The sequence below is a fragment of the Apis cerana genome, linkage group LG7 (assembly GCF_029169275.1).
Source record: "Apis cerana isolate GH-2021 linkage group LG7, AcerK_1.0, whole genome shotgun sequence".
NCBI lineage: Eukaryota > Metazoa > Arthropoda > Insecta > Hymenoptera > Apidae > Apis > Apis cerana.
This window is the reverse complement of record NC_083858.1, coordinates 2,143,226-2,170,309: the sequence shown is the minus strand read 5'-3', so window position 1 is coordinate 2,170,309 and position 27,084 is coordinate 2,143,226. Positions and strand designations below refer to the sequence as shown.

Sequence of the window (27,084 nt, the reverse complement as noted above, 5' to 3'; positions counted from 1 at the left end):
AAAAAAAACAACAAAAAAAAGATAAATTTCCAATTTAAAAAATTGTAACATGAAATCTTCGATATATTTTCATAGTCTGTATACACTATGCATTAAATCTTTTATATTTTATTAAATTATAAACCTTTTTTTATACGAAGCATCCTTCGTAAATTAAAATAAAATTGATAAAATTTCCATCGAAGATATTATTATTACCATTATCCATTCGAAGATGAAAGATTAGCCGCGATCTTCAAATTTTCAATAAACTCTACGCCCGTTTTTACAACGGCCCGTTGCTCGAAAAGACTTTGTTCAATGAAAAAAAAAAAGAAGAAAAGAAAGAAAGAAACAGGAGCCCGGCAACGAGGCTTCTTTCTTGCGCATAATAATCTGGTCGCATCCACGGCCCCAACAATGAAGATCGATAATTCGAAATGGTCGAGTAGCCGTGCCGTTGAAAAAGGCTCGCGGGGGCTAACGGAAGTCTTGCAGCCCACCGGGCGAAGAAACACACCGAGGCAGTGCAACCTCGTATTTCAAAGGATTCCATGACAATTCAGCCTTCCCGCGAGAGCTTTGTTATCGCCTTTTGCCTCCCTGCGGGTACCTGTTCGCTTTCCACCAGACATTCTAGGTCAACATTGGTCAAACTATGATCCTCGCCCTCTGTCAATCGAATTGGAATAAAGTTTCTTTCGGGGATCGTAATCGTGTTTCTGTCTAGCATATGTAGAATAAGTAAGAATCTTTTTTTTTTCCTGTTCTCGATAAATGGATATTTTTATAACTGTTAAAATAAGGATTTTTTTGATCGAGAAACTTTACGACAAGACACTTAAAAATTATTGTTTTTGTTAATTTCATGAATTTTTCGCAATTTCTTTTTTTTTTAGAATTTATTTATTCTTCATATTTTACAAGTAGTTGTTTAACTCTTCCTTACAAGTACAAGTCTTCGAATTTCGAATTTCTATGTCACGAGAAATCAAATATCTTTTCAACTATTAATTTTAACATATTGATAACATATTCATAGAATAACTTTTTTCTATTAATTGCTACGTTTACTCATTTAAAATTCCATATATCACAAGGAAACCAAATATTCGATTATATACATTTTATTCAAATAAAAAGAAAAAGAAGAAGAAGAAAACACTCGTTATCGGTTTACGTTGGTCAGGAACGAAGAGATCTCTCTTTTTTCCCTTCGAAAATTTTCTGCGTCGAATATGAATCGATGCTCGACGCCCGGAGCGCCCTCTAGAAATCACTAAGTCTGGGAAAAAAATCTCTCGATGTTTCACATATTATTGAGTGTTAAAGCAGCCCGGTGAGAAAATTCGAGAGCACAGTTTCGTGGACGTGGATGAAAATTCGATAAATTTCAATTTCCGACAAATAGCCTCGGCCAAGGTTCATCCACTTATTTTGCCTCCGATAAATTTTCAATATCCACGCCTCTATTGTACGCCAAACGTCCCGTTCCATCCCTTGTACCACTCTCTCTCCCTCTCCTTCCCTCCCTCTTTCTCTCTCTCTCTTTCTATCGCCTATTCTGACCCGTATACGGGACATTCTCATTCGTTTTGCACACGTGCCCGGATACACGTGTACACACGTTCGTTAATGCCGAAACGTTGTTTTGCATCTCAAACGTTGCTTACATCACGTTCGCCGACGATCGACAAGATGCTGATTTGCCTCGAAAAAGCGAACTATACACAAAGTAAACACGTCGAATTTGGAGAGACGTGTCTGATCCGATCGTTAGCACGCTTAATTCGTCGTGATAACGAAGCAAGGAAAAAAATGCTACGTTTTTAAGATTTAATGAGACTGAAATGCAATATTATTTGTCTATTGTTTAAATAGATAATACTCGAATTAATCGTTGTTATAATAAGTGGAATAAGTAGTAAGTAGTAATTCATTGTTTAACATCTTTCTTCGTTATGGTAATTAGAAATTTGTCTTTTTTCTTTTCTCGAAAAGTAGAGGCATAGGTCAATTAGTCTTTAAGAGCATTTGCTTTCCAAATTATACATTATACAAAAGATAACATATATTTTGTCAAAAGAACGTTGCTTCGTATTTGACGCGACAAATTTTTGTATCAGATATAGGCGGCATTTTGAACAGTGTTAAGTTTCCTGCCATCGATTTTCTGGAAATCGTAATCACGCTGTCAAATATCTTTAATATTTGACGTATAATCTGTTGTGCACGAGACCATTAGAAACATCAAAGGCGACGCCACTCTCGCCTTTACACAGCTATGATAGGTCGATGTGCAAATAAAACAACGTGACCCTCTCCCTTTCCTAGGAGAAATCGTTAGCGAGTGTCGAGAGGCTCCAGGAACGCGTTATTAGTGTACGTTAATTCGCGTATAATAAGCTCATTAAATCTTTTTATTCGAGCAAGTTGAAGAGACGTTGCTTTACTCTGCGTTTTATTTTCACTCTTCTTCCTTTCTCCTCCCCTCACACCTCTTTCACGAGACTTTTTGAATGGCGTTTATTAGGGCCACGAGTCCGCATCGAGAACTACTTCGAGGCTATAGTAACGTCGCGGAAGGATCATTAAATGAGGGGAGAAAAATTTACTCAAGCGTGATGAACTTTCACCGCAAAATTCATTTTGTTCCCTTATTTTTCTTTTTTCCCCCCCTCCCTTTTTTCCGCTTCTTTTTGTTTTCGGTCTTCGTTTCGAGCTGCCTTTTTTTTTTTTTTTTTACGATTCTCTTTTTCGATTAACTTTTGATTATGTAACTTCCTCGTTACAGTTCGATTCATTACCTAGTTCATTCCCGAGATACTTGACCTTACTTTGTAATTATCGACACTTGTTATATCGCGAATTTCCTTTAATACTTTATTATAAAAGTGAATTATTCAATATCGTTTTTTTGTTAGTGATTCTAATAAAATTTCAAGTTACGATTTTAAAGAGCTATTGGATGATATATATTTTTTCTTACTTTTAACTACATCTTTAATTTGTTCGTTTCATCCAGTATTAGTCTTTCTTTATTTTTTGGAAAATTATTTATTTTCGTAAATATCGATGTTTTCTTTATTAATCGGTCTCTAATGCAATCTCTCGTATTCACATTGATAAGAAAAGAATTTTCCATGTTAAAATTTTTGTTTCTTAATATCTGTGTGATCATAGATGTGCGCACAGATCATCAATCAGTTAGGATCAAATATTTTCATTTTTTAATAACCATTATGATGCCATACAGTTCGATACTAAATTATAACTAGGTGAATTCATTCGAATCACAGAAAAATATACATTATAAAGATTACACGTATATAAATATCAATGTGAAACGGATGTTCGGATAACAGAACTTTTAGATAATAGAATATTCGGATAATGGAAGTGAGGATTCTATTGTACCGTATTTTTTTCATTTTATATTTCTATATAAAATTTAATGAATGATAATAACAGAATTAAAATGACAGATATAAATATCATTATACGTATATCTACATGTATATATATATATTAAATTTTCGAGTCTTCGTGACTAAAAAAGCTTCCGGCGCAATAGCTTTGATGAAACGAATTCATATCTAAGATCGAATTTATCGAGAGGAACGTAGGCCAAGAAAAAGGGAAATTCCTTGGTAAGGTTAAATCGGATATCACTCGAACGTATCCTTTTGTCGAACGTCGACATTCGCAATCAAGTTATTTACAGTTCGTGGAGCAGAGATCCATAGTCATGGATAACCTTTTCTCTCGGTCGTAATAGGGTTTACGTAATCTCTGGTAATAAACGAATCCACTTTCTCATAAATAGATTTTTCCTAACCTTTTCGTTTTTTTTTTTTATTCGCTTAATATCCTGTCAATTGGATGAAATTTATAACGCAGCTAAAAATCGCCATACGATGATGCGCCATCCTGTCGTTCAATTGTCGCGTTAATCTCGACGATTCATCTCGAATTCATCTCGAATTGTTTTATTCGAAAGAAAAATGAAAGGGAACGATCTGATCCGAGAGTGGATGGAGTTAATGAAAATGAAAAAATTTTTTTTTCATTTTTTATTTCCTTCTTTGTGAAACGGACGGAATTTCTAAGGGACGCGATTCTTGAAATTAAAAATAATAAACAAAATTGTATTTTCAATCGATATATCAAGTGATCGAAGAATTCGGCTATCGAATACAAATGATTGTATTTCACATGCCTAGTTTATTGAAATTTGAGCCGATCGGAAATCGAATTTCCGAGCATTGATTCAGATTAATTGATTTGGAAGGAATCCAAAGATATTCATTTCAAGCATTCGACAGCAGATGTACAGAGCGTTTTAACGAAATTTATGAAATTATTTCTAAGAATTTATATAAATTACATCCAAAACCAGCAAAAATCGAATCAAAATTAATCGTAAAAATGATCGATAGCTCGTTTAATTATCAAGCGGAATTTAATTCTTAATTATTTTCCATTAAGAAAATGCATTTCTTATTAAAAAGTGTATTCTCTTTTAAATTTGAAAAATATTAACTTTAAAATTTTCGAATTTTGCATATGTTTTATACGAGGCTTGAAAAAAGAACGAAAGAAGGGAAAAGATTGATGACTCAGGTGTGTCAAGAAAAACAGGAAATATTAAAAAGAAAAGGACTTTTTTATGTACGTGTGAAATAAAAAGCACTCGAGCGATGAAATCATAATGGAATAGAAGATAAAACCTTCCAGTGATTTCGTGAGAAAGAAAAAAGGAAGAAAGAGGAAAGCATTGAGAGACAAATTCAAAGAAAATTACAGAGGGAAACATTGAATCGTGCGAGACACGCATGCGCTAAGAAGCTTTCTATAAATTTATTTGCTTGAGTTACCGACTGAGAACCATAATGTTGCTATTCTATATAACATTTTATTTCATGCTTATATTTAGGCTCTTCTTATATCGTAATTTAATAATTTAGGAATTGGTTTCCAAACAAAAATAGTTACTGATAAATATTTTAAAAATATTTAAAAAAATCAAGAAGAATTCACGATACAACGTTAGAAATTTTAGATATTACTCTTTTATCAATAATATTACGTAAAATAAGAAAAAAGTTTTTAATTAAATCTCACGATACAATTATATATTTTGATTATCACTATTGATAAAATGGAAATATTTATTGGTAAACAATATACATTAACGTGTAAATTTAAATTTTTTGAAGAAAAAAGTTTAAAAAACAAGTTATAAATAAAGTTTCTATACTTTGACTTTTAAAAAATATATATCCCATGGCGAACCGTCGATTATGCAGAACTTTACTTAGAAAACTTGTTCGAATCGATCAATCCTCTCTGCACACGTAACCATGAAATTTTAATGGAACTTTCGTTCAGTTCCAGATAGAATGTTGGAACTGAAAATGTTTGAAGATCAAAAAAGAAATTGTCGAAGGAAAAAATGAGCGGATAGGAAATAGGAAATCTTGTTAAAATTCTACAATAGCCTGTAAATTTCATAATACATATAATTTATTCATTATTTTGAACTGTCATTTTGAATATATTTAATTTTCAAGAAAGATTTAATTATTATTCCGAAATGAAAGTGTCGCGTCACAAGTGAACAAGGGTATGATTATAAATTCTGTAGAGAGCGTAACGAACCGTATTATCACCTTAACATCAAGTATCATGTCGTAAGCTCGTGGTCCGTGTAAAGTTTATGTAATAAATTCAACTTCACCATCCCGCAACAACTCATAAAATATTCAACGATGACCTACAATCTGTTTCATCATTTGAATATCGTGTCACGGACATAACAATATCCACTTCTGCACGGATTTCGTTATGATAATTCATGATTGTTGATACAGATAACAGATTTAACCGGGCTGACCATTCATACCGGTTATTAAGTTCGATGTAACTCGAAATATTATCACGCGCTGACGAAATATTTCATCGATATCGGCCCAATTAATCGCCAGTTTCTAACTAAGTTGAGAAATATTCCAAATATCTCGATAATTTGAAGAAACAAAATTAATACGAATATTTTCCACTTTTTCATTAATCTTATTTTCTTCATAGCCTCGCACAAAGGGTGTCTACTATGTTTTTAATCGTACAAGAGATTTATAAATCAAAATTTGAAGGAAAATTATACGCCACGTGTATTTTATTCTATTATTTGATATTAACTTTCAAAATCACAAAAAATTACTCTCATAACTTTAATCGTGCTTTTAAATTCATGAAATAATTAATTCTCAACTTGCTATAAATTTACCTTCCACAAATTAATTAATATAAATACAATATAAGTACAATATGCGATAACAAAGTTACATATTCATCTTAACGATACAAATTTATTCAAAATATATTATATTTATGTAATATCGTAATTCTCAATGATAGCGATATTAAACGTAAGATGGGCACTTCAAAGCCAAATTTAAATTTTCGAAAATCGAGCGGAGTTTCCTGATAGTCTTTATGCGCGCTTAATGTTTCAATGTTGGAATCGACGTATTGCCGACAAAGGTGGCCAAAAGTGCAAAGATACGTACGGCGACAGGAAAGAGAGGGGTTAAAAAGAAAAAAAAGATTGACCAGGGGAATTTGTAGTTGGAAGAATACAGAAGATATCTTTGGTATAGATCTGGCCACGGGTGACAATGGCGGCCACAGCTATTGGCCCGTTTCACAAGCACGGTCCATATCAATACCCCTTTGTTGCACATGACTGAGTCCGGGATAAAATCCTCCCCCTCTCTCTGTCTCCCTTTCTCTCTCTTTCTGTACCTCCTCCTATTTTCTTCGTGAAGGCAGAAAGCCGAGAAATAATGCGCAAACTTCTACGGACGAAATCCTTTGGAAAAATATTTCTTACGCTTCTATGGAACACTTGGAGCGTGCCGATGCGTTTTTGTTCGGAACGCTATACTTTCGACTGTGCGCCCTCTGGTTGTCTGACTCTGAAACAATAGGGATTTCCAACGGTATGATGTTTCCTCTTCCTTTTATTAAGTTTATAAATATATTACTTGGGGTATTGTCTGTAATAATAATTGAGAATTATGAAAGATGAGATGAAATGTTGTGTACTTACTTTAGTTGATAGGTGAAATTTTGTAGTTTTAGTTTTGGTAGTTAAAATAGATAATGAAATAGATATTTTACAATGTAAGAATTGTACTTGTGTGGTTAATACGTATAGTATACATAGGAAGGAACAAAGTATTGAATGATTCGGTTAACTGCATTTATATATAAGTAGAAGGAATTATTAAACAGAATTAAATAAAGAAACTTGTGAAAAAATTGTGATAGAATATTTAATTGTTGTAAAAGTAGTAATATATTTAAATTTTATTTTAATATTTCTTTATGCTAAAAATTCTTCTATTCTTATTATTTATTATTATTATTATTATTCATATGATCATTTTTCGCTTTCGTGGTTGTCTATATCTACCAATAATAAAAGAGGGATTTAATTTTTTTGAAAAATACAAAAAAAGATTCCTTTTTTTTTTTTCAGTAAATTTCAATTTAAAGAAAGGTTTCGTTGAACTTTTATTTTTCAAAAATTCGAAATTTGATGTTTGAAAATTCATTTGAATTAAACAGTCAATGATTACTGCATATGATTATATCAATATTAAATACTCTGATCGTCATTAGCGATAAGAATTTTTAACATTTGAAAAATATTTTGTAAAAAATTTAAACATAAACATTTTTGTGATTACGTGCCAGTGATTCACGTTTTCCGAGTAACGGAGTCGAATAAATCGCCTCTTTATTTCGTTTCGTGATTCAACTGTGAAATCGCGAGAATTCGCACGGTACGGCAAGCTGTTTTCAAGATAATTCGACACGCGCGCGCGCGCGCGCGCATTTAATCGAGCTTCGAGAAATAAAAAACGGAAAGAAATTTCTTAGTAAAGCAGGGAATATAAATGCATTTTTAATAAAACTTCTTGAATTCATGTTCTTATTTATTTATCGTTATTTATTTACTGTTAATGGCGAATTATTGAACCGAATAGCTGATTCAAGAGTTTATCTTTTTGATAAGATATTTTTTCCTTATTTAGAAAAATATAATTTAAATATACTTACGTGTACACGCAAAATGCAAAAATACCGATTTGCATTTTTTTCTTCTTCATGCGCTAAATTAAATTACAAAATTTAAAAAATTAAATTTAAAATAATAATTCCAAATTAATACAATTTTATAAATCGGATGGAAATAATTTTGTATCGAAAAATATATGGTTTTTTTTTTTTAGAAAAAAGTTGATTTCAAGTGATATTCCTTTGGAAGAAAGTAAATTTCTATTAGAAATATTTGTTGGAATAGTTTAAATTTTTTTTTTTTGCTCAGAATTATACAATATTCAATTTGAATTAGCTCATCTTTTAGATATTTAAAAATATTTGTACACCATAGAATTTGCAATAGAAGATAAACAATGGCTTGAAAAGTACAAATAAGAATTTTCAATGTCAAATGATATTGGTAAGATGTTTTTATTTTTTTTATTTCTTCGGTGAATTCCCAATAAATGTTTGCGTATATGTAGACAGGATGCATACGATCTTATATCATCTAAATATCGTCACTGGATATAAATAAAACGCAAAATGTAAAGATACGAAAACAAGATCTCACGTATAACACTAAAATATAAATTTTGTTTTAAAAATACTGTTAACGTCTGATTTTAAAATTTTGTTAAATTAGAATAAAAATAATTAATAGATAGTTTCTTAGATAAAAATTTCTCACATAAAAATAAGTATTTAATCAATACTGATATCATAAAACTGTTGATTGGCATTGAAATATTTTATGGAATTATATAATCCTAACACTGACAAATTATTAACTACTAGTTGAAGAGATATCTGTCTTAGTTTATTTCCGGTGATTCACGTCGTAGAAGATTTCTATTAATTGATATTTTTTTTCCCATTATTATTGAATTTATCTTTCATTATCTCTTGTCAATTGTAGCAATTAAAATATATCATCACTAAGTAAAGGATTAAAAGTAAACATTGATTTTCAAATTTCCTCTGTTAATTTTATTTATCATTAAGTTTCATCATGTATCATTAAGTTTCTATATGCAAAAAACTAATTAACGATAAAGTTATCAGAATGATACTTAAGTATAAATACAATTATAATATATCAATCATTCGATATAAAATAATGTTAATTTTTAAAATTCTCTATATAGAAAAATTCATATGAAATAATTCATAAAAGACCGAGAAACAAATTGCCTCAAACAAACATGGCTTCCCACTGTTTCAACGGACATATTATAAAAATCTTCCTCGATATTCTTCACATTCTTATCAAACTTCCAAACAATAGAATAACACTTGTCCGTAAAATCTCGGTATTGCATTTCATTGCACCCGTTTCAATACGTATTTTCCTATATCTCGTGATCCGTTAATAATAGGTTAAGTGTACCAGCGGAAGAAATTCAAGCGTGAAACCACTCGTTACACCATACTATATACTAAATGTTCCTTAATTTCCCAGCAGCCATCGGATTTGTGGTTTTTTCACGGGCCGCTAGAGGAGGCTATTAGCGGCGTGTCAGTGTGTGCACGTTGCCTCTATTGCATGTGTTGTGTAACGTTGCTTACACACACACACAGGTATACACATACACATATACGGTCGCATTATAATAACCGTGTTACCACAAAGGCGACAACTTACTTGCAGATTAGAAGAAGAAAAGTAGTACTTGAGCGGACTCTTGAGGCGTGCTGGTCTTTACCGTGGCGTGTTAAAGTCGACCGCACATATTTAAAGAGCGGCCGGTAAACTTTGCGAAAGGGAAAACCGTGTGAAAGCTCGCGAACCCCTCTTTTTTTTTTTTTTCTTTTCTAGTTACCCCTTCTACTAGGCATGCCAATTCACGTCCAATTAAACGTAATAACGATCCGTTGGCTTTGAACGCGAAAAGAACAACCGCACTTTGGATTACACGTTTTTACATCACGATCGTCGTGAGTGCTTTTTTCTCTCTCTCTCTCTCTTTCTCTCTTGTAAGGATACTTTTTGGGATGTTGTGTTTGGAATTAAATTTCGGTTCACGATACTTCAAAAGCTTCGATTTTTTTTTTCTTTTTTATGCTGGCGAAGAATAAAATGGTGGTAATTTTGAAATTGTTTTGTAAGTCGAAAAATTTGGATGAAATTTTTAATCTACACGTTCCATCTGTTGAACGAAATTTTAATTATAATTGTATCATATTTTATAATTCCGTAGGTAATTGATTAAATTATTTGACAACTTGAATGTAATTTTTAATTTAGATTATTTATATAAATATCTTCATTATTTATTTCCCAAGTTTACGCTATCGAATATTATCTGAATTATTGAATAATTCATCTCGATTCAAACACAATAAGATCTTTTTTATATTATCTTCCAGGTTAGTTTATAATAATAAGCCAATGAAAGCTTTCACGAATAACATCACCATTATAATATTATCTCCGTATTGCACAATGGACAGATATTTCACGGATATTTTATCTCCCAAAAGAAATTACTACTTCACCTAACCTAACAACCACACGGGGACATCGAAATCCCGTAACCTCGCAAAGCCTCGCATTTTTTCCATTTTCACCATTCACATTCATTTCAAAGAATTATATTGGAAAAATCGGCTCTGAAGATATGTAGGAACAAATAGCTGACTACACGAATAGATAGCCTAACACGTGATAGGCTGGGAATAGAATAAGAAAGAGAATTCGATGACAAAGCGGGTCGTGGGAGATAAGAATGATTGGGAAACGAGAGCAGAAATATATCTGGAAAAACAATTTATCGCGAAACAAGTTGCCGTGGCAAATAACGGAGTGCACTCTTGACCCAATAAGAAATGATACGCTTTGACGAACGAAACTGTGGGATTGGTTACCATCTTCTGGTCATCGTTGTTGCGATTCTCGTCAGATTAATCGCGCTCTTTATACTCATCTGCCGACTATATTGCATTCCGCGGATTTATTTCGCTTCACGATATCGACGAGTTATAGGGATGTTATAGTCTCACGAGAGTCGTATCGAGGATACGTGAATCGAGCGTCGTTATTATTTGTTTTCGTGTTTCGCGGACGTGATGTCTTGGTAATGAATAATTATTCAACAATGGAGTATTCACAACAGTAATTCTATTCGATCTTGTAAAGTTTGTTCGAAAAATGAATAATTCGTTAGATTTTTAGTTTTTTTTTTTTTTTTTTTTATATATCGTAGTATTGTGGATTGTTTCATAAACAGTGAAAAGTGAAATTTGAGAGAATTTTTTGGAAGCAAATTCGAATATGGCTGTGAATGATTTTATATATTTTTTTTTAATATAGATAGTTTCATAAGAAGTGAATATCAATTTAGCGTACAGAGATATATTTAGTGGAAAGTTTGTCAAAACGGTTTATGTAAATTCTTTTTGCAAAAGAAGTGATTAATTATTTTTTTATTAGTTATTTATATCCTGCAATTATCTCATATTTATCTTGTCTAGAAGATTATGGGTTGTACAAGTTTGTAAATTTCATATTTCATTATACAGATTTCCTTAAAAATGATCAGCAATTTCAACTTGATATATTAAAAAAGATCGAGATAAAAGAAAAGGATCTTCAATTTAAAGAATTTTCAAATTGAAAAGGTAATCTATATTCAGATTATACATTGTAATATTGGACATTTCACGAATAAACAAAGACAAATAGAGAAACATTACACTCATAATGATATATTTCTATGTTAAGGTTCTCGGTGATATCACAAAGATGAGATTTCAAGTTTATATTCTTCATCTTTGCTTCTTTATCCTTGTTGTGTTGACGTACCTTTCCCAGGGACAGTCCTACACCACAACTACAACCACAAGCACAACCGAGCAGCCTACTTTTCTACAAAAGATCCATGAAACGTTCAAAAAGGTGAAGGAAAACGCAAAAATTCATAATTTATATATTTTCGACCCGCCAACTTGGATTTACACAACAACTACGGAAAAACCAGTAGAATCAACTGAAAATTTTGATATAACGAACAGACAACTCATTACAGTACCTGTCAGATGTCCTCCCAATTACGACTTCATAAAGGGAAGATGTCGCGAGAAAATTCCATAAATTTTGAATTCTTTATTCCAATTTTTGATATATTTATCGTCATATAATGTATAATAAAATGCTAATTCTCATTTCTGTTTTATAAATAAGCCTTCTATAAATCGTAGAAATACACACGCAGGAAAAAGATAATTCTGTAACAACTTGTTATTAAATAAAATATAAAAAAATCGATACATTATTACACACACAGAGTTATTATATCATACGCAATTTCATTTTTGTTTTGAAACCTACGGTATATGATGTTATCGTACGATCGTACGATCATCACGTTTGATCATCCCGAGGGAGATTGGCGGCGAGATGCGACGTAATTATCGAACGCTTGTCTCGCGTGAGTTTCGTGGAACTTGACAGCAACGATGTAACTACGAATGAGATGCGAAAGGGAAGGGAAATATCGGGTAGAAGGAGGTAAGTTTACGAGGGCCGATGAATCTTGCGTGAAATGAAATGTGAAAAACTTATCGAATAAAGATTCCGTGTAATTTTACGGGGGCCAAGGAATCCTCCGCTAAATGAAATGTGAAATGACCTCTGAATGAAACCGTTTCTACTCGAGTAAGGCTTGATCTACAAAAGTTCCCACAGCCGATCCCGAATAACAACGATCGAGTAAAATTGGGATTAGAAAAGTTTCATTTATTTTTCACTTAATTTTTATGAATCTTACCTTTAATTTCAAGTTAACAAGCGAGCAGAATAATTGAGTTCCACGAAGCAAATGCACGTAACAAGTCGAGAAATTAATTAACAAAAATGAAATAAAGTTACGTAAAATTAATATAACTATCCTATAAGACTTCTTAAAAGTTATAAAAAAATATAACATAATTTATAATATTAATCGTTCATCAATTTGTGATCCGTAAAATTGTTGAAGTCTTATCTTTTCAAATTTTCGTATTAATCTAATCCACCTAATCCGATTCACGACAATTATAAAATCCCGCGCAAGAACAACGAATTCGATCAATTACCGGGTAAATTAATTCAGTTTCTCATGTTAGTCACCAGAACGGAGATATGATCTGATCCGATAAGGATCGAGGTCTGTCGGCAAATGCGACGAAGGCACGGAAGAAATGGCCGAAAATTCGCCGGTCCCACGCGCGACAACTTATCGTAATCGTTCATTAACCAAACACCACTTTTCTCGGCCAATTATCAATTACGATCCTTGTAACTTGATTCATGCTTGTTTCGCGTGACACACGTTTCCGCGAACGTGGCGCAACAAACTTCGAATTAAAATTCCACGATTACACGCCGATAATAACAAATACATATAGTAAGTAAATGCACATAATATAGTTTTGCACGGAATATATATATATATATATATACGCGAGATAGAAAAGAATGGCGAATGAATGAAAGGGGAGCAGCCGAATTTGCGTGATTGCTAATTGTGAACGTAGAACCTTTGGCGACGTACTCTCCCCTCCTTTTCCTCTTACTCGCGTATTCAAGTCAGCCAGATTTTGTACTCATTGTCAGAAAGTAAAGACCTCCTCGACACTTGTTGCTCGCCATCGACATTTGTCTGCGCGTTCCACTGTTATATACGCGTGTGCATTTCGCTTTCGCGGTTGCATTCTTTGTCGAGTTATATGTATAAATACGAATGACTCGAACATGTACGGGTGTACAAAGAAAAAGATGGAGAGAGAGAGAGAGAAAGAGGTAGTTAGGACGACTTGATAATACCTACTTGGTATTCTTCGTTTCTCTTATTTTCTCTGAATTGTGCGACAAATGTCTACGAAATAGGTATCCATTATTGTCAATTATATGTGTATTGTATCTCTGAGTGTTTAATTGAAACGATTCTTGGTGTGAAAAAAAGAAGAATTATATATATATATGTATACGATGAGCGAATTTTTCTGTATGTGGAATATTTTATTCTTTTCTTTTGCATTTTCATTTAATCGTCAACGAATGCAATTCCTTTTTCGTGTTTGAGGGTGGTTTAAAAGTGATAACGTTTGTTGGATTTGGGTTAAGTGTGAATCAAGAATAGATTAGATCAAACTTAACTAGTGCTTAGCTATGATACAGTTTCCTGATATTGCTCGTGATCACGTAACTGTAGAAAAATAGCAGAAGCAAACGATGAATAAGATCCATTACTTGTAGAATATTAGTTAAAGCAAATTTTTGGAATCTTTCTTCTTATTCCGTATAATTTTTTTAAAAAATTATACGTTTTTTATAATCGAATGGAATATATTTTTATAGAAGTATATTTACAAGTTATACTTACAAGTTGATGGATATAATTTGAAAGATATTCGAACTGAATTCGTCTGAAGCCCAGATCTGAAGTTAATCTAATTTAGAATATAATGGGAGAGTTAAGTATAGATTAGCATGAATTAGTAAGGATTAGACATAAATTAGATCTGGCTTAAGATATTGATCGCCTAAATTTCAGACTAAATTGTCCTAATAAAATTTTTATGCCGTTAAATTTTATATATACTTAATCAAATTATACGCTTGATCAATAAGCAGTTTCGCAAGATCAAGCGTTCAATTGTGTAATAACGGCTGACAATTTTTCGCCCGTAGGAAAAGTCATAAAATTAATTCGTATTTATTTTTAAAACAAATGAATCGAGCGAAAAATTTTATTTCTGGTTTATTGGATTTGGCTTCAATGTTTCAGAAAGATAACGTTTCGCACGCCAGAGTATATTTAACGAGGTGGTAAATACACGAGAGATATACAATATTCGATTCTATATAAACGCGTCATTTTCCAATTTGTCGATACGATATTTAAAAACTATAGTTTCATTAAACTTTTTTCTCTCTCTCTCTCTTTCTCTCTCTCTCTTTCCCTTCTTCTCGTAAATTCTATACATTCAATTCGGTTGATCCCAGTGTAAAATTTTCGAAAAAAATGCCGTAAGTGAAGGAAGCATTAAGGGATCGTCGTATGAGTGAATTTCAATTGAATTCGTTTAAATGGACAAAATTTTCTTTCGATCGCCATAATTTTTCAAATTATTATCCCAGTGTCGTTCAAAATTGCGAACACGAGGTAACGGTGAAAGAAAGAAGAAAAAAAAATAAAAGATTACCCTACGGTCGATGATTTCGTCGTGCCGTTTTCGTCGGGCACGGTTTGAAAGCGAGCCAAAAAATTTGCTCTGGCCAGCGTGGAAAAACACATAAAAATTCCGACAACGACGTAACTTCATTTGCATCACTAATGCCGTTGTCGAAACAAATTTCCTCGTTTTTCCCGCCTCTTTGTTCTGTCTTCTCTTTTCCGTACATTGTTTAGCCACGATAAAAAGAAAAGAAAAGAATAGAAGGGGGAGGGGATCAAGTGAAATCACATATAATGAAATTGAACGAGAATTCGAATGATCTTAATTTATAATTATATAAATTAATAAAATATCTTAAAAATATGCGAATCGAGTCTCAAATGGTGAATTATTGTCTTCTTTCTTTTTTTATGGAGGAGTATACGACGAAGTATCGTACTTTTTAATCAAATAATTTTATTTTGCATAACCAGTTCCATTTTATTTAATATCTATCCTTTTAAATTTATTTCATAAAATCGAAAAAATCCTTTTGTATTGTAAAAGAGTACATTTTGTTTTATAAAAAAAATTATGCATCACTTTCAAGATAGATTAATTTGAATCACAATTAATAAGGATATTAATTCAAATATTGAATATAAATTCAATATTAAAAGTTAATAAGAATCAATTTTATTTTATATTACATATATATATATTTTTATCGAAGGTGCAAAATTTTGGAGACAATTTAACTCGTGACGGCAGGAGAAACAGATGGGAGGTTATTGCGCTCAGAGCTGATAGTCGGATAATCCATAGTCGTTACTTTGTTACAGCGCACGTTATTGTCGTTAAAAGTAAGAATCTTGATACTTTTGTACTTTTATGAGACGCCATCTCTTTTTATCGGACGCTACGCGATTTTTTATTACTCCGCGAGAAGACAAATTTACTCGCTGTCTCAGCGAAAATATTTTCCTCGTCCTTGCATTATTCTCATTTTTTTTATTATCATTATTATTATAGTAGGTGAACGTCTATTCTTAAATGATAAATTGTCACAGTAATATTATCAGTTCCTTATAACACTTTACCTTATGATTTTCCCCATTTTAATTTCATTGAATCACATTTATGTTGAATTAATTCAAAAATCTTTTCTTTTCTTCAATTCATTTTATTTCTTATTTAATTTTGTTTTTAAGATTTTCGATAGTGAAAAGAGGCTAATTTCTTTTCAGGTTTATTAACTTTTGCGTTTGTTTCGGCCTCTAGAATCGGATCGTTCGAAGTTACATGAATATATTAACATCTACTAAAAAGTATTTTTATATTGTTATTAATTCGAGAATTTCCACTTCAGAGTAATCAGTTTATATAATTCTGTCAAGTTAAAATTTCAATAAATTTTGTTACAATTTTATTTTGTTGAAAGAAAGAATAAATATATAAGAAACAAGCAATAATTCGTATTAACAATGCAAATATTGTGAAATAAGAGTTTAAAGAAAAATTTAATAATTTTTTTATGAAATATTTGATGATATAAAATATAAATGATCCATTTCTCTTTCAAATTACATATTACATAATTTCTCGATGCTAAATGAACTCGAAATATTTCCTCCTTTTCATTAATATTTCCCTTTCGATATTAAAAACCAATCAAACCAACGTTTCGATCAATCAATTCTCCCAATTCAATATCAATGATCCGGCGTTCTTTCTCTAACGCTAATTTAAATATTTCCTCCTTTCGTTTTTTTGTGGTCGACATCCTTTCATAAAACATCATTGATTCTAAAATAATGAAAAATTTAATTAGTTTTTTTTTCATATATTAATTATTCGTGTGCATATGCAAAATATTCTAAAAAAAATTAAATACGGATTCCATCTTCTAATATGAATGTTGAGTCAAGATAAAAAATTCATAGAAAAGTATTAGGAGTACTTTAAATGAGGCAACTGCAAAAACACGAATTTTATAATTTAAAATTTTTTTAAATATAATAATTTAAATATATATGTTTTTTAATAAAATTATTATCATAAAATTATAATAATAATATGTATAATATATAGCTATAATTTATTCCAGATATTTCAAAAGCTTTTCTTCTTAAAATTAATTTTTAAAATATCGTGGTTATCCTTTCAAAAGTTGCAAAATAAAATTACCAGAATTATTTTTCAGAATCACTTTTCTGAAAGAATGGACGATCAATTAAACTAAAAAAAAAAAATAAATATTTCAAATATTATTCCATTTCGTTTAAAATGTTTATTCGTATCTCTATTTTTGTAAATATTTTTAATGTCACATACAAAATTTCATTAGAAACAAAAGTTTAATGAAATTTACACACGATTCTCATATCACGTACACCACACTCAATAAACGTGAAATTTTTAAAATATTTGCAATTTCTATTCGTTTCAGTTACGAATATAACATACAAATATCTCTATATATCAACTACACGCACACATACACACACACACACATATATATATACATAGAAATCAATATTTAACAATTCTCATATTGAAACACCTCACAATTCCAATCTCAACTTTTGAAACATCCTGTAAATACATATTAGGCAACTAGCGTACACAACGTCAATCAAAAAGTGCGGAAATAACGGAGGAGAAAAAGTAACGAGTAAATAAAAAAAGGGGAGGAAGGGAGGGGAGGGAAGAAAAAAGAAAGGGAGGAGGAAGCAAAACGAAAAATTACTCCATTCGATTCGACCAACTAAATACATCGGCCACGGTTGAAAGGGGATTCGAGAGGTAGAAAAAGAGGGTTGAAGAGCGTAGAGAGAGAGATAGGCGTGACACGAAAACGAATTCGTCTGCCCCCTTCTCCCTCCCTCTCCGTACCACTCGTCTCGTCAAACACCGGATTTTTCCTCTGGGCCAATATCGCAGGGTTTTTTGCATACCCATAAACGATCGCGACGTCGAACAGCATCGATAACCCATAATCATTGGTGTCCCGTCAGCCCGCTCCTTCTGGGCATGAATAAAACAAACATAAGTTTCGCAGCGAATTCAATATCCAGCGCCCCTATAACACGCCACGGTGGGGATAGAACCGCGATGGGACGAGCGGGAGCAATCAGTTGCACCCGCGTGCATAGACGTTCGAATGCATGGCGGTCAGGGTCCGAGTTGGGGCTCGAGTTTGCCGAAATTTATGACCGATTTTACGACGTGTTTGCGAAAAATGGCGGCAAATTTTTTTAAATACGAACTTCCAAATAAACGAACTTTCCGTTTCGGGCAAATTTTGGAATCATTTGTTTATTTCAATTAGATTTGTAATAGGATCGGATTTTAGAAATAGATCGAGATTAAACATCATTGAAATTTTTATTCTTTGTACGTGATATTTTTTGTTAGCCTTTATCGTTAATAATAATTGTAAAAATAAAAGTGTAACGGTGTACATAAATTACGCGAGTATAGATTTAATGAGGCACTCTTTATTCAGAGTGCATAGCTGATAAATCAAACATCACGACATTCACACGTGGAATCGTTGAATCGAGAATCAAGGTTCGAAAGGGATTTTTCCAGATCCAGGCGTGAAGGATCACTCTAAATTTCTTAGAACACTTCATTCCCGATTCGGAAAAGAACGGATTTCGTAAGAGAGAGCCGTGACATTCGCGATGATTGGCCCCATTATTTTGGAAGGATTGTTCAATCAGCAACCTAAAGGATTCTCGATCAAAAGTTTTGTCTTTTGGAGCAAGGAAGAAATTAGTGAGTCAAAGGATAAACGATTTATTAGAGATCATAAGAATTCTACAGTTAAATCTTAAAATCTTACTCAAGTCAGATTTTCAATTAATTCGCTTTCAATTGGAAAATTTCAGTTTTTCAACGAGTTCAGTCGGTCGGTTATCCCAATCGGAAGATTCACATTTTTCTCAAATCAGAATGTAGGTGATTGTTTAAAGGATTCTGATTTTAACAATTCTACTAATTTTACTTTTTTATATTATAGATTTATTGACATCTATATTTTGAAATGTCGTATAATAGAAAATATTATTTATTATGTAATATTGTGTTAATTATGTAAAAAAAAATTTTATGATAACTAGAAAAATTCGAATAGTAAATTTTAGGTTCATTCGGATATAAAGTTTTAAATATTTTAACTGCATTATTTTTCTTATCGAAGAAAAAGTTTTTTTTTAATAATTACTTTAAGAATTTATTGGATAATAAAGTAAAGATGATTAAAATAACTTAGGATTTTTTTAGGATTCTTAAAAATTCCAGAAAATATTTAAAGACTTTGAGATAGATAAAATGAATTTAAAAATGTTGAATTATTAGTAAAAAAAAAAAAGAAAAAGAGATATGATATGAAGAAATATATGCTACGACAGAGGATAATTTAATAAAAATAAATTAATAAAGGAAACGATGAGAAATTAATAGTTATTACTTCAAATAATTTTTAATATCGTATAACATAATTATTTATTACATTCATTATCATAAAAATCTAAGATTATTAGAAATAATATTTACAGAATAATATTTCAATTCTGTAGTAAACGAGCAGGCTGATTTGTTGATTATTTTTGTGTTTGATCAAATTCACTCTGTCTGGTTGAACTTTGCTAGAATTCTAAGTTTAGTATCTTGCATCTGTATGCAGTTTACGTTACTACACACGGAAGTTGATTGTTTGGAGGTAGCGAAGGTTTACGATGGAAACTCGTAATTCCAATTACTAATATCCGATCCGGATGGAAAAGATGGGAACTAAACCGCTCGACTTGTGTCTTCTGGCTTTATTAGAAATCGATATTTATTGTTCGGTATAATTAAACGCGCTCGTCTTGCATCTTAACCCTTTCCAAATTAAATTTTTTTTTTGTCAATAACTTCTTCGTATATTTCTTAATTCTGAAACGATGCAAAAATTTAAAAATTATTGAAAAAATGATCCTCAAATCATAAACGATCGCAGTTGTCGTCATTGTTCAGTATCTTAAAATTATAAGGTATAACGATTCGCTTTTTTTTTAGAATAAAAACTATAGTACAATCTGAAATTTTCTTAAAACTTTTTCCTAATTACGAACAAAATTTTAACTAATATGCTACGTTGTTAGAAGCCGCTGACTGGTGACTGGGTCAAAAATACGACAAATATCGTTAATGGGTATATGTTGCTGTGTCATACCGTGTTTCAAGGCCACGATCAACTTAGAATTCTCCATACCTTTGGTTCCACACGTTGGATATGGAATAGGGAGGGAAATGACGAGGCCTGGAAAGCGGCGTTTCGGGCAATGCCGCTTTGAAAATCGATAAACGGCTCCGCGTAGTCGACCAGTCAGGAGCTTTTCGGTGTATCCGCGCTGGAGATCCTGCCCTGGTCACGTGGCGCTGCTTACGTCCACGGAAATACCAGCCATCAGCTTAAAATTGCACACAATGTCCCTATCGACACACGGCCATCTCGAAAAGATCACGGACACGAATTGATCGTCCAGGGTCGAGTTAAGCTTAAGGAGATTAGGTCACCTATTTTGCTCTGTTTTTCTCACTGTAACGTTCGTACACGTATATATTGATTGCTGCTACGTTTTATAGGACGATTCGAAATTTAGGATAAACATCTATTAATCGTTTAAGGAATAAAAAGGCAATTTCGCTTTTTTTCAATGGACGATTAAAATGTGCGTGAAGGATTTTTAGGAAAATTAGTATTTAATTTTTCACGAATGATTAAAGTTGAAGAGTCATTGATTAATGTATATTTCTTATAAAGATCAAAGTTAGATCTTTATATTTTGCGAAAGAAAAGAATTTATAGGAGAATTCGTACATAGGATAATAGTATAAAATAAGATTTTGAAACGAAGGATAAAATTAGATATTTGTATCCGGAAAATAATTTAATTTCGAGAATAATTTGGATATATTTTTGTATCGCGTATCTCAATTAAATGATCGAAACGACGTTACAACTACGATTAAATTATTATTAACAAATACATCTATCGTTATTTTTAAAAATAAAACCTACAACTAGATCGCAGTTTCTAATTCGAGAATTGCCATTCTGTTTTTAAGGATTACAAAACGGTTCTCGATCGTTTCAATTGGTAGAATTGATCCGATTTATGATTCTCGTTGATTGAAAATTTTGATTTGTTTGAATATCGGTGAAATTGACACCACTCGTGGACAAGGCTGATCTAAGTGTGACAGTTTCTATCAAGCATGTCCTCTTCTATGACTCGATTACACAGCGTGTTGTAGAGATAGATCCGATTAAAACGTCCGATTAAAGGGGCTGTAAGTAATTGCATCCAGCAGATGACGCGGGATGATTGATCGAATTAATCAGCCCGGGTACTCGAACATCGCTAAAAAGCAACTGGCAAGTCGCGATAAATGGAACATGGACAACTCGAATGCGAACGAAACAACTGCATCGACCTAACTTATTCAATTTCAAAGTGAAAGCAATCAGTACTAGTATTTGCCTGGTTAAATTCGACAGCCTCGGTACTAACCATTCTGAATTTATCGACTCGGTGAGAGGGAAAAGCCTCTGGAAAGGAAACCTAAAAATGGGTCAACGGTGTGTCACTCAATCTAATCCTACTATTTTCACAGTCAATTTTAAGAATTTTAGATATTTCCAACAAGATGCTTAAGAGAGAGAAAAAAAAAATCTTGGTTAAGTGAATTTCATAAAAAGTTTCATTACTACTTAAAATCCTGAGCGAGAGGATCGTAATAAAATCTTTATCAAACCAACTTGGATGTTTGATGTAAGTATGAAAAAATTCGATTACATAGAATTATGTAATTTGAAGAGTAATAAGAGTAATTTGAATTAAAAGAAGATCATTTGTTAATTTATATGAGATTAAAAACTTTGGATTGTGTGATTACAATTGAAATATATCAAATTCAATGAATCAAAAAAAAAAAAAAGGATTTAAAATGAATTGAAAAATTTCCAGATTAAACGTGTGAAAATTCGCTAAGCAAATTCGGTATAATTAAATAAAAATTTGTAATTAAATTCTGGATTCAATCAGATTAAAGCAAAATGAAATTTAGAGTAATAACATTCTATTATTATAATTTATTGGTTCTAAAAAATTATTGATCACATTATAATAATAGAATAGATAAGAATATCATTCGTTTTACAACTATATTTAAATACATCTTGAAGGATGATAACATTAAATAATTTTAATCTGATTTATTGAATTAGTTAGAATTAGTAGAACGTAAAATTTAAAATAATTCATCCATTTCGAATAAAAATATAAAAGATCACTAATTGAATATGAAATAAAAATCCTAATGATATAAAATGGAAAATGGATCAAATAATTACGGTAATTAAATTTATAACGATTCAAATTGAAACTTAGATGAGAGTAATATTTAGAAAGAAAAAACTCGTCGATTTCAAATAAAAATACTTAATCAAATCCTATAAAAACGCCAATAATATTTAAAACCCAGAATTTCTTTGTACGATAGTACATCAATCAATAATAGTGATAAATTGTCAAAACACGAATTTTAGACTTTTGTTGCGCCAATAGTTTTTACAATTTTAAAATCCTACCTTGAATGGGACAATCAATTTTACCAATTTGTAATTGGTAAAATTCATTCGTAGAATTTTATTTGTTTCGTTATAAAATTTTATTGCTAGAAAATGTTGTGCAAGAAAATTTATTACTATTAATTTATCGAAAATAAATAATTATTAATGTTACTATATAACTTCGACATTATAAATAATAATAAAAATTATAAAAAAAATTTTCTATAAAAGTAATAAAAGTAACAAAAGTATTTTAACAAAAAATTGAACAAAAAATCAATTACAAGATATAATATATCTTTTTCCCATAATAATTGAGCTTGGTAATTGAAATTTTTTATCAAATTCGATCAAATCAAATTAGTAATTATCTAATTGTCTTATACAATTACAACTTAAAAAAATCTACAATCTACGATATATTAATCATCAATCGATCAATTTAGCAACTTATTTCCACGTAAAAAAAAAAAAATAAATAAATAAATAGAAAAAAAAGTTATTCTAATTTTAAACATTCCCTTTCACTTTGAATACTAATTCTATCGATGATCAACCGATTTAACCAATTTAACAAATTCGGATTAGGGAAGGATAGTAGAAAAATCGCGAGTAGGTCGCGGGCAAAGGGCACACAGGTGCGCCAGATCCCGAAGGAGGCTTCCATCCTCGCCTCGTCCTAGCCCGATAAAGTGCGCAGACGTCCTCGCACGCCGACGAGGATGGCCGAGTGGAAGAACAGTGGAGGCGCGAAACGCTCGTTCCCCCGTGTCCGGAAGCATCGATGTGGCCTGAACGTCGCACGAGGAGAGGCTGCCAGAGTGGGATGGAGCGATGGTGGAAACTAGCCTCATTCCCTATACGGCCGCGCGCGATGCGGGTGGGTGAGAGCGAGAGAAAAGGATAACGCGGCCGCGCACGCGCGCCACCAGCCTCCGGAACGGCCGACGAGAGATCTAGATGGAGTACGGATCGGGTGGGAGCGCGAGGAGGGGCGGAGAGAGGGAGAAGGAGGAACGTATACACTGGTCTCGTAGGGCAGTCGTTCCTCCTTCGTCGTTCCTTCGCAAAGGCGCAGACCGCTTTTAATAAAATTATTTTGCGCGACAGGGAGATATAAAAAAGGAAGAAAAGATCGCGAAACTATCCCTACGACCATTGTACGGTATTATATCGTTCAACGATACACATAAAACCGGTGTCTTTCGCTCGTTGCAGTATTATATCGGTCGCGTATCACGGTGTCGCTGCTCCCTCGTACCAGCAGTGCAAAGTGGTGGTGCCGGTGGCTAGACGAGAGGAGCAGGCGGAAGAAAGGCGGAGGAAGCTACGAGACGAAGCTCGTCGTCCTTTTCGTCGTCGCCGTCGTCGTGCACGGGGTCAGTATCGGGCCGAAGGAGCAAGTTGGAACTTTCCTTTTTCCTGCGATTTTTACGTATCTGGTACACGATATATAATCGGAGGAACCAAGTTCTCCGAGCAAAGTTAGTCCTGGAGGAGTGTTTTGGGGGAGAGATCCATCGCTAGGAAGGAGGTATCTTCTCCACGTCGCGTGTGCTTCAAGGAGATCTCTCCGACACGGTGGTCCTGATCGCCGTTTATTGATTTCAGCCAGGAGGTGCTCATAGCCTCTGCGTTTACTCGTCACGCGAAATTTTTGGCCGCACCATCGCGCGTTTTGCCGATCGATTCGCACGCTCGTCCTCCCACCAAGTCTCGCTCGCTCGCTCGCTCGCGACCCTATACGCTCGCCTCTCTCTTTCCTCCTCGTCCACGCTTTTCCATCGTTTCTTCGTTTGCTCGTTTGATCTTTCTCCGTCACCCTCGAGAGTCATGAATCGGTACCCGTGACGTCACGCGCGTCAATCGGCCGCGACCCGTGCCCTAAACCAGGGATCGTCTCGATCTAAACCACGACCCCACGATCGATCGTTTGACCGGACAGGATACTCGAACTACCCGTACATACGTACGTATATATATCTATCTATGTATGTATATATGTATGTATGTATGTACATTTTCGCGAGTGTGTGCACGGATAATGTGTACGATGCACCGTCACGATATACAGTGATATACTCGATTCATCCTTCTTATACGTGCTTATTCCTTCTCTGTTGGCCATTTTCCAAGAGTAGAGGAAGAACAAAGGATTGATCCGGACGCGGTACATCATCCATGAGGACGAGACGACGTAAGGATCGGAGGAGGCTAAACTCGTGAGTCGTCGAGTCGTTGCACTCAAGCTTGGGGTAAGATTTCGCTAATTGTTCCCTTTCGTTGTCTCAAGCGGGACCCGTTTCAGCCGCTACTCTTCAGACACACGGGTTAAAAAGGGTCTTCAGTGTTTTTTTTTCCCCTCCTCTCTCTCTCTTTCTCTCTCTCCGCTCTTCGGGTAACGGGTATCCCCAACGAATTAAACCCGGTGGTGGTAGCATTTCGAGCGTGAATCGAGCTCCCAACGAGGCACCACAAAAATCCATAGAGTTGATAATTGTGTTCGAGAGGCGCAATCGAACGAGAGGAGAGGCTCGCTCGATTAAACTCCGTCGACTATCATAGGGTCTTTGTAATAAATCCAACGGGATCAGTCGTGATCCGATAGGGTCTAATTAAAGATGAAGCAAGAGACGCTCGAATCCCAATCCCTGTTTCGTTACGCTTGATTCATTTCCGATACGAGATTTGTGAAAAGGTATTGGTACGTCGAACGTATACGTCGAGTTATGATTAATTTATTTAAACAAAATGCGATACGCGTAATATAGATTGAGATGTAGAAATTAACGTAGATATTGACTAATTTATATTTAAGGTATTTATTTATATATTCGTTTTAGAATCGATGAAATAAACGATTAATGATTTAATAATTGATGATATTTCAAGAATAGGTAGAAAAGGTGTCAACGTGTTAAGAAAAAACTTTCATACGAAATTGAAAAAACGAGATGATAAAGATTCTTTTTCACACTTAATCGAATTTTAAAAATTGGTCAACGATAGATAAACACGATAGAATAAAATAAAATAAAATATAGTGAATAGCAGAATTGTAATTTCAAAAAAAAAAAAGAAAAAATTTAGAGTACGAATATTAAATTTCGTTTCAATTAAATATATTTATTTCGTATTAAAAATTTAATCGAAGTTATAAATTTTTGTTTGTTAGTGTTTCGCCATCAACGAAACGTGATTATTTAAACTAATTGATATGATGACTTCGCTGTATGCCTGCTGTGTCGTTTATCCTGAAGGAATGTAGTATTCGTAATCCCACTTTATTCATAAACGACTAATGGTCGTTGGTCGAAACAGATGCTCTATTTCGACCATCTTCAAATTGCTAACTAAATATTCTATATATTCTATAATATACAACGTAATATTATAATATTACAAATATTCTGTTTGAATATGTAAATAACTTTTAATAATTTTCAGAATCTTGACTATTATTATACTAATTCATATAATGCCTTATTAAATGATCATTTATTATATTCGCTATTTCTTCGAGGTCACGTTATATCCATTTTATTTTTTTCCATGATATGGTAAAAACGAAAATTAAGGAAGGAAAAAATTTTAAAAAATAATTATTTTTTCTTTCTTGAGAGATTTGCTCTTTTAGTATTAGATGGAATACGTACTTTCAACTTTTCATTCGATACTTTTAATGGTTATATTATATATAATAAAATTTAAAGTTTGGAGTACTATCTTCAGTAGCTGGTATGATACTCTCAGAGGATATATATACTGTGATAATTTTATGAGTCTACGAACTTTGGGAAATACTCGATGCAGTAATGCCTCGTTAACTATCTTCAATTTGTATCTGTATAATTCAATATCTTCTATATTAGTGATCTATATTCATCACGATTACATTTGATCAATTCTCAATGAAAGAGATCAAGAAGAAAATCCTAACTTTTTCATATATTTTGAAAAAAATTAATGACAAGAAAGTATCGCATTCTTCAAAAACATATACATTTAAAGAAAGATACTTTGAGAAAAGATAAAATGAGAATGTGGATATAAATCTAAAATGAAAGTTAACACTAATCCATATAAACGCAGTGTCTTCTATATATCTTCTCCATTATTACAGAAACCTGACATGTTGTTTACCTACTTGGATACCTAACATCAAAGACTCATTTTACGAGTTTAGTGAGAAAATTCTTCGACGATCCATTAATGCAAAAGTCGAT

General features: G+C 32.6%; 1 protein-coding gene and 1 long non-coding RNA gene across 14 annotated transcripts in view; one reads left to right on the top strand and one right to left on the bottom strand.

Annotated features, from left to right (window-relative positions):
• Positions 1–5,487: 5,487 nt before the first annotated feature.
• On the bottom strand, positions 5,488–9,540 carry LOC107993667 (uncharacterized). The gene is made up of 3 exons (XR_009830684.1): positions 9,482–9,540; positions 8,110–8,162; positions 5,488–6,959 (listed from the first exon to the last, which is right to left on the bottom strand). It is a non-coding gene; the product is annotated as an uncharacterized LOC107993667 (long non-coding RNA).
• Positions 8,266–27,084, top strand: part of LOC107993663 (carbonic anhydrase-related protein 10) — a 37,793-nt gene continuing 18,974 nt past the window's right edge. For 3 of the 13 annotated variants that reach the window (XM_062077600.1, XM_062077594.1, XM_062077606.1), the window contains exons 1-4: positions 8,276–10,029; positions 10,462–11,168; positions 11,614–11,712; positions 11,816–24,237. The gene's annotated coding sequence lies outside the window, so the exon portion shown is untranslated. Of the gene's footprint in view, positions 10,030–10,461; positions 11,502–11,613; positions 11,713–11,815; positions 25,114–27,084 lie in introns of all 13 variants that reach the window. The other 10 variants (XM_062077603.1, XM_062077599.1, XM_062077598.1 and 7 more) reach the window with 10 other exon arrangements.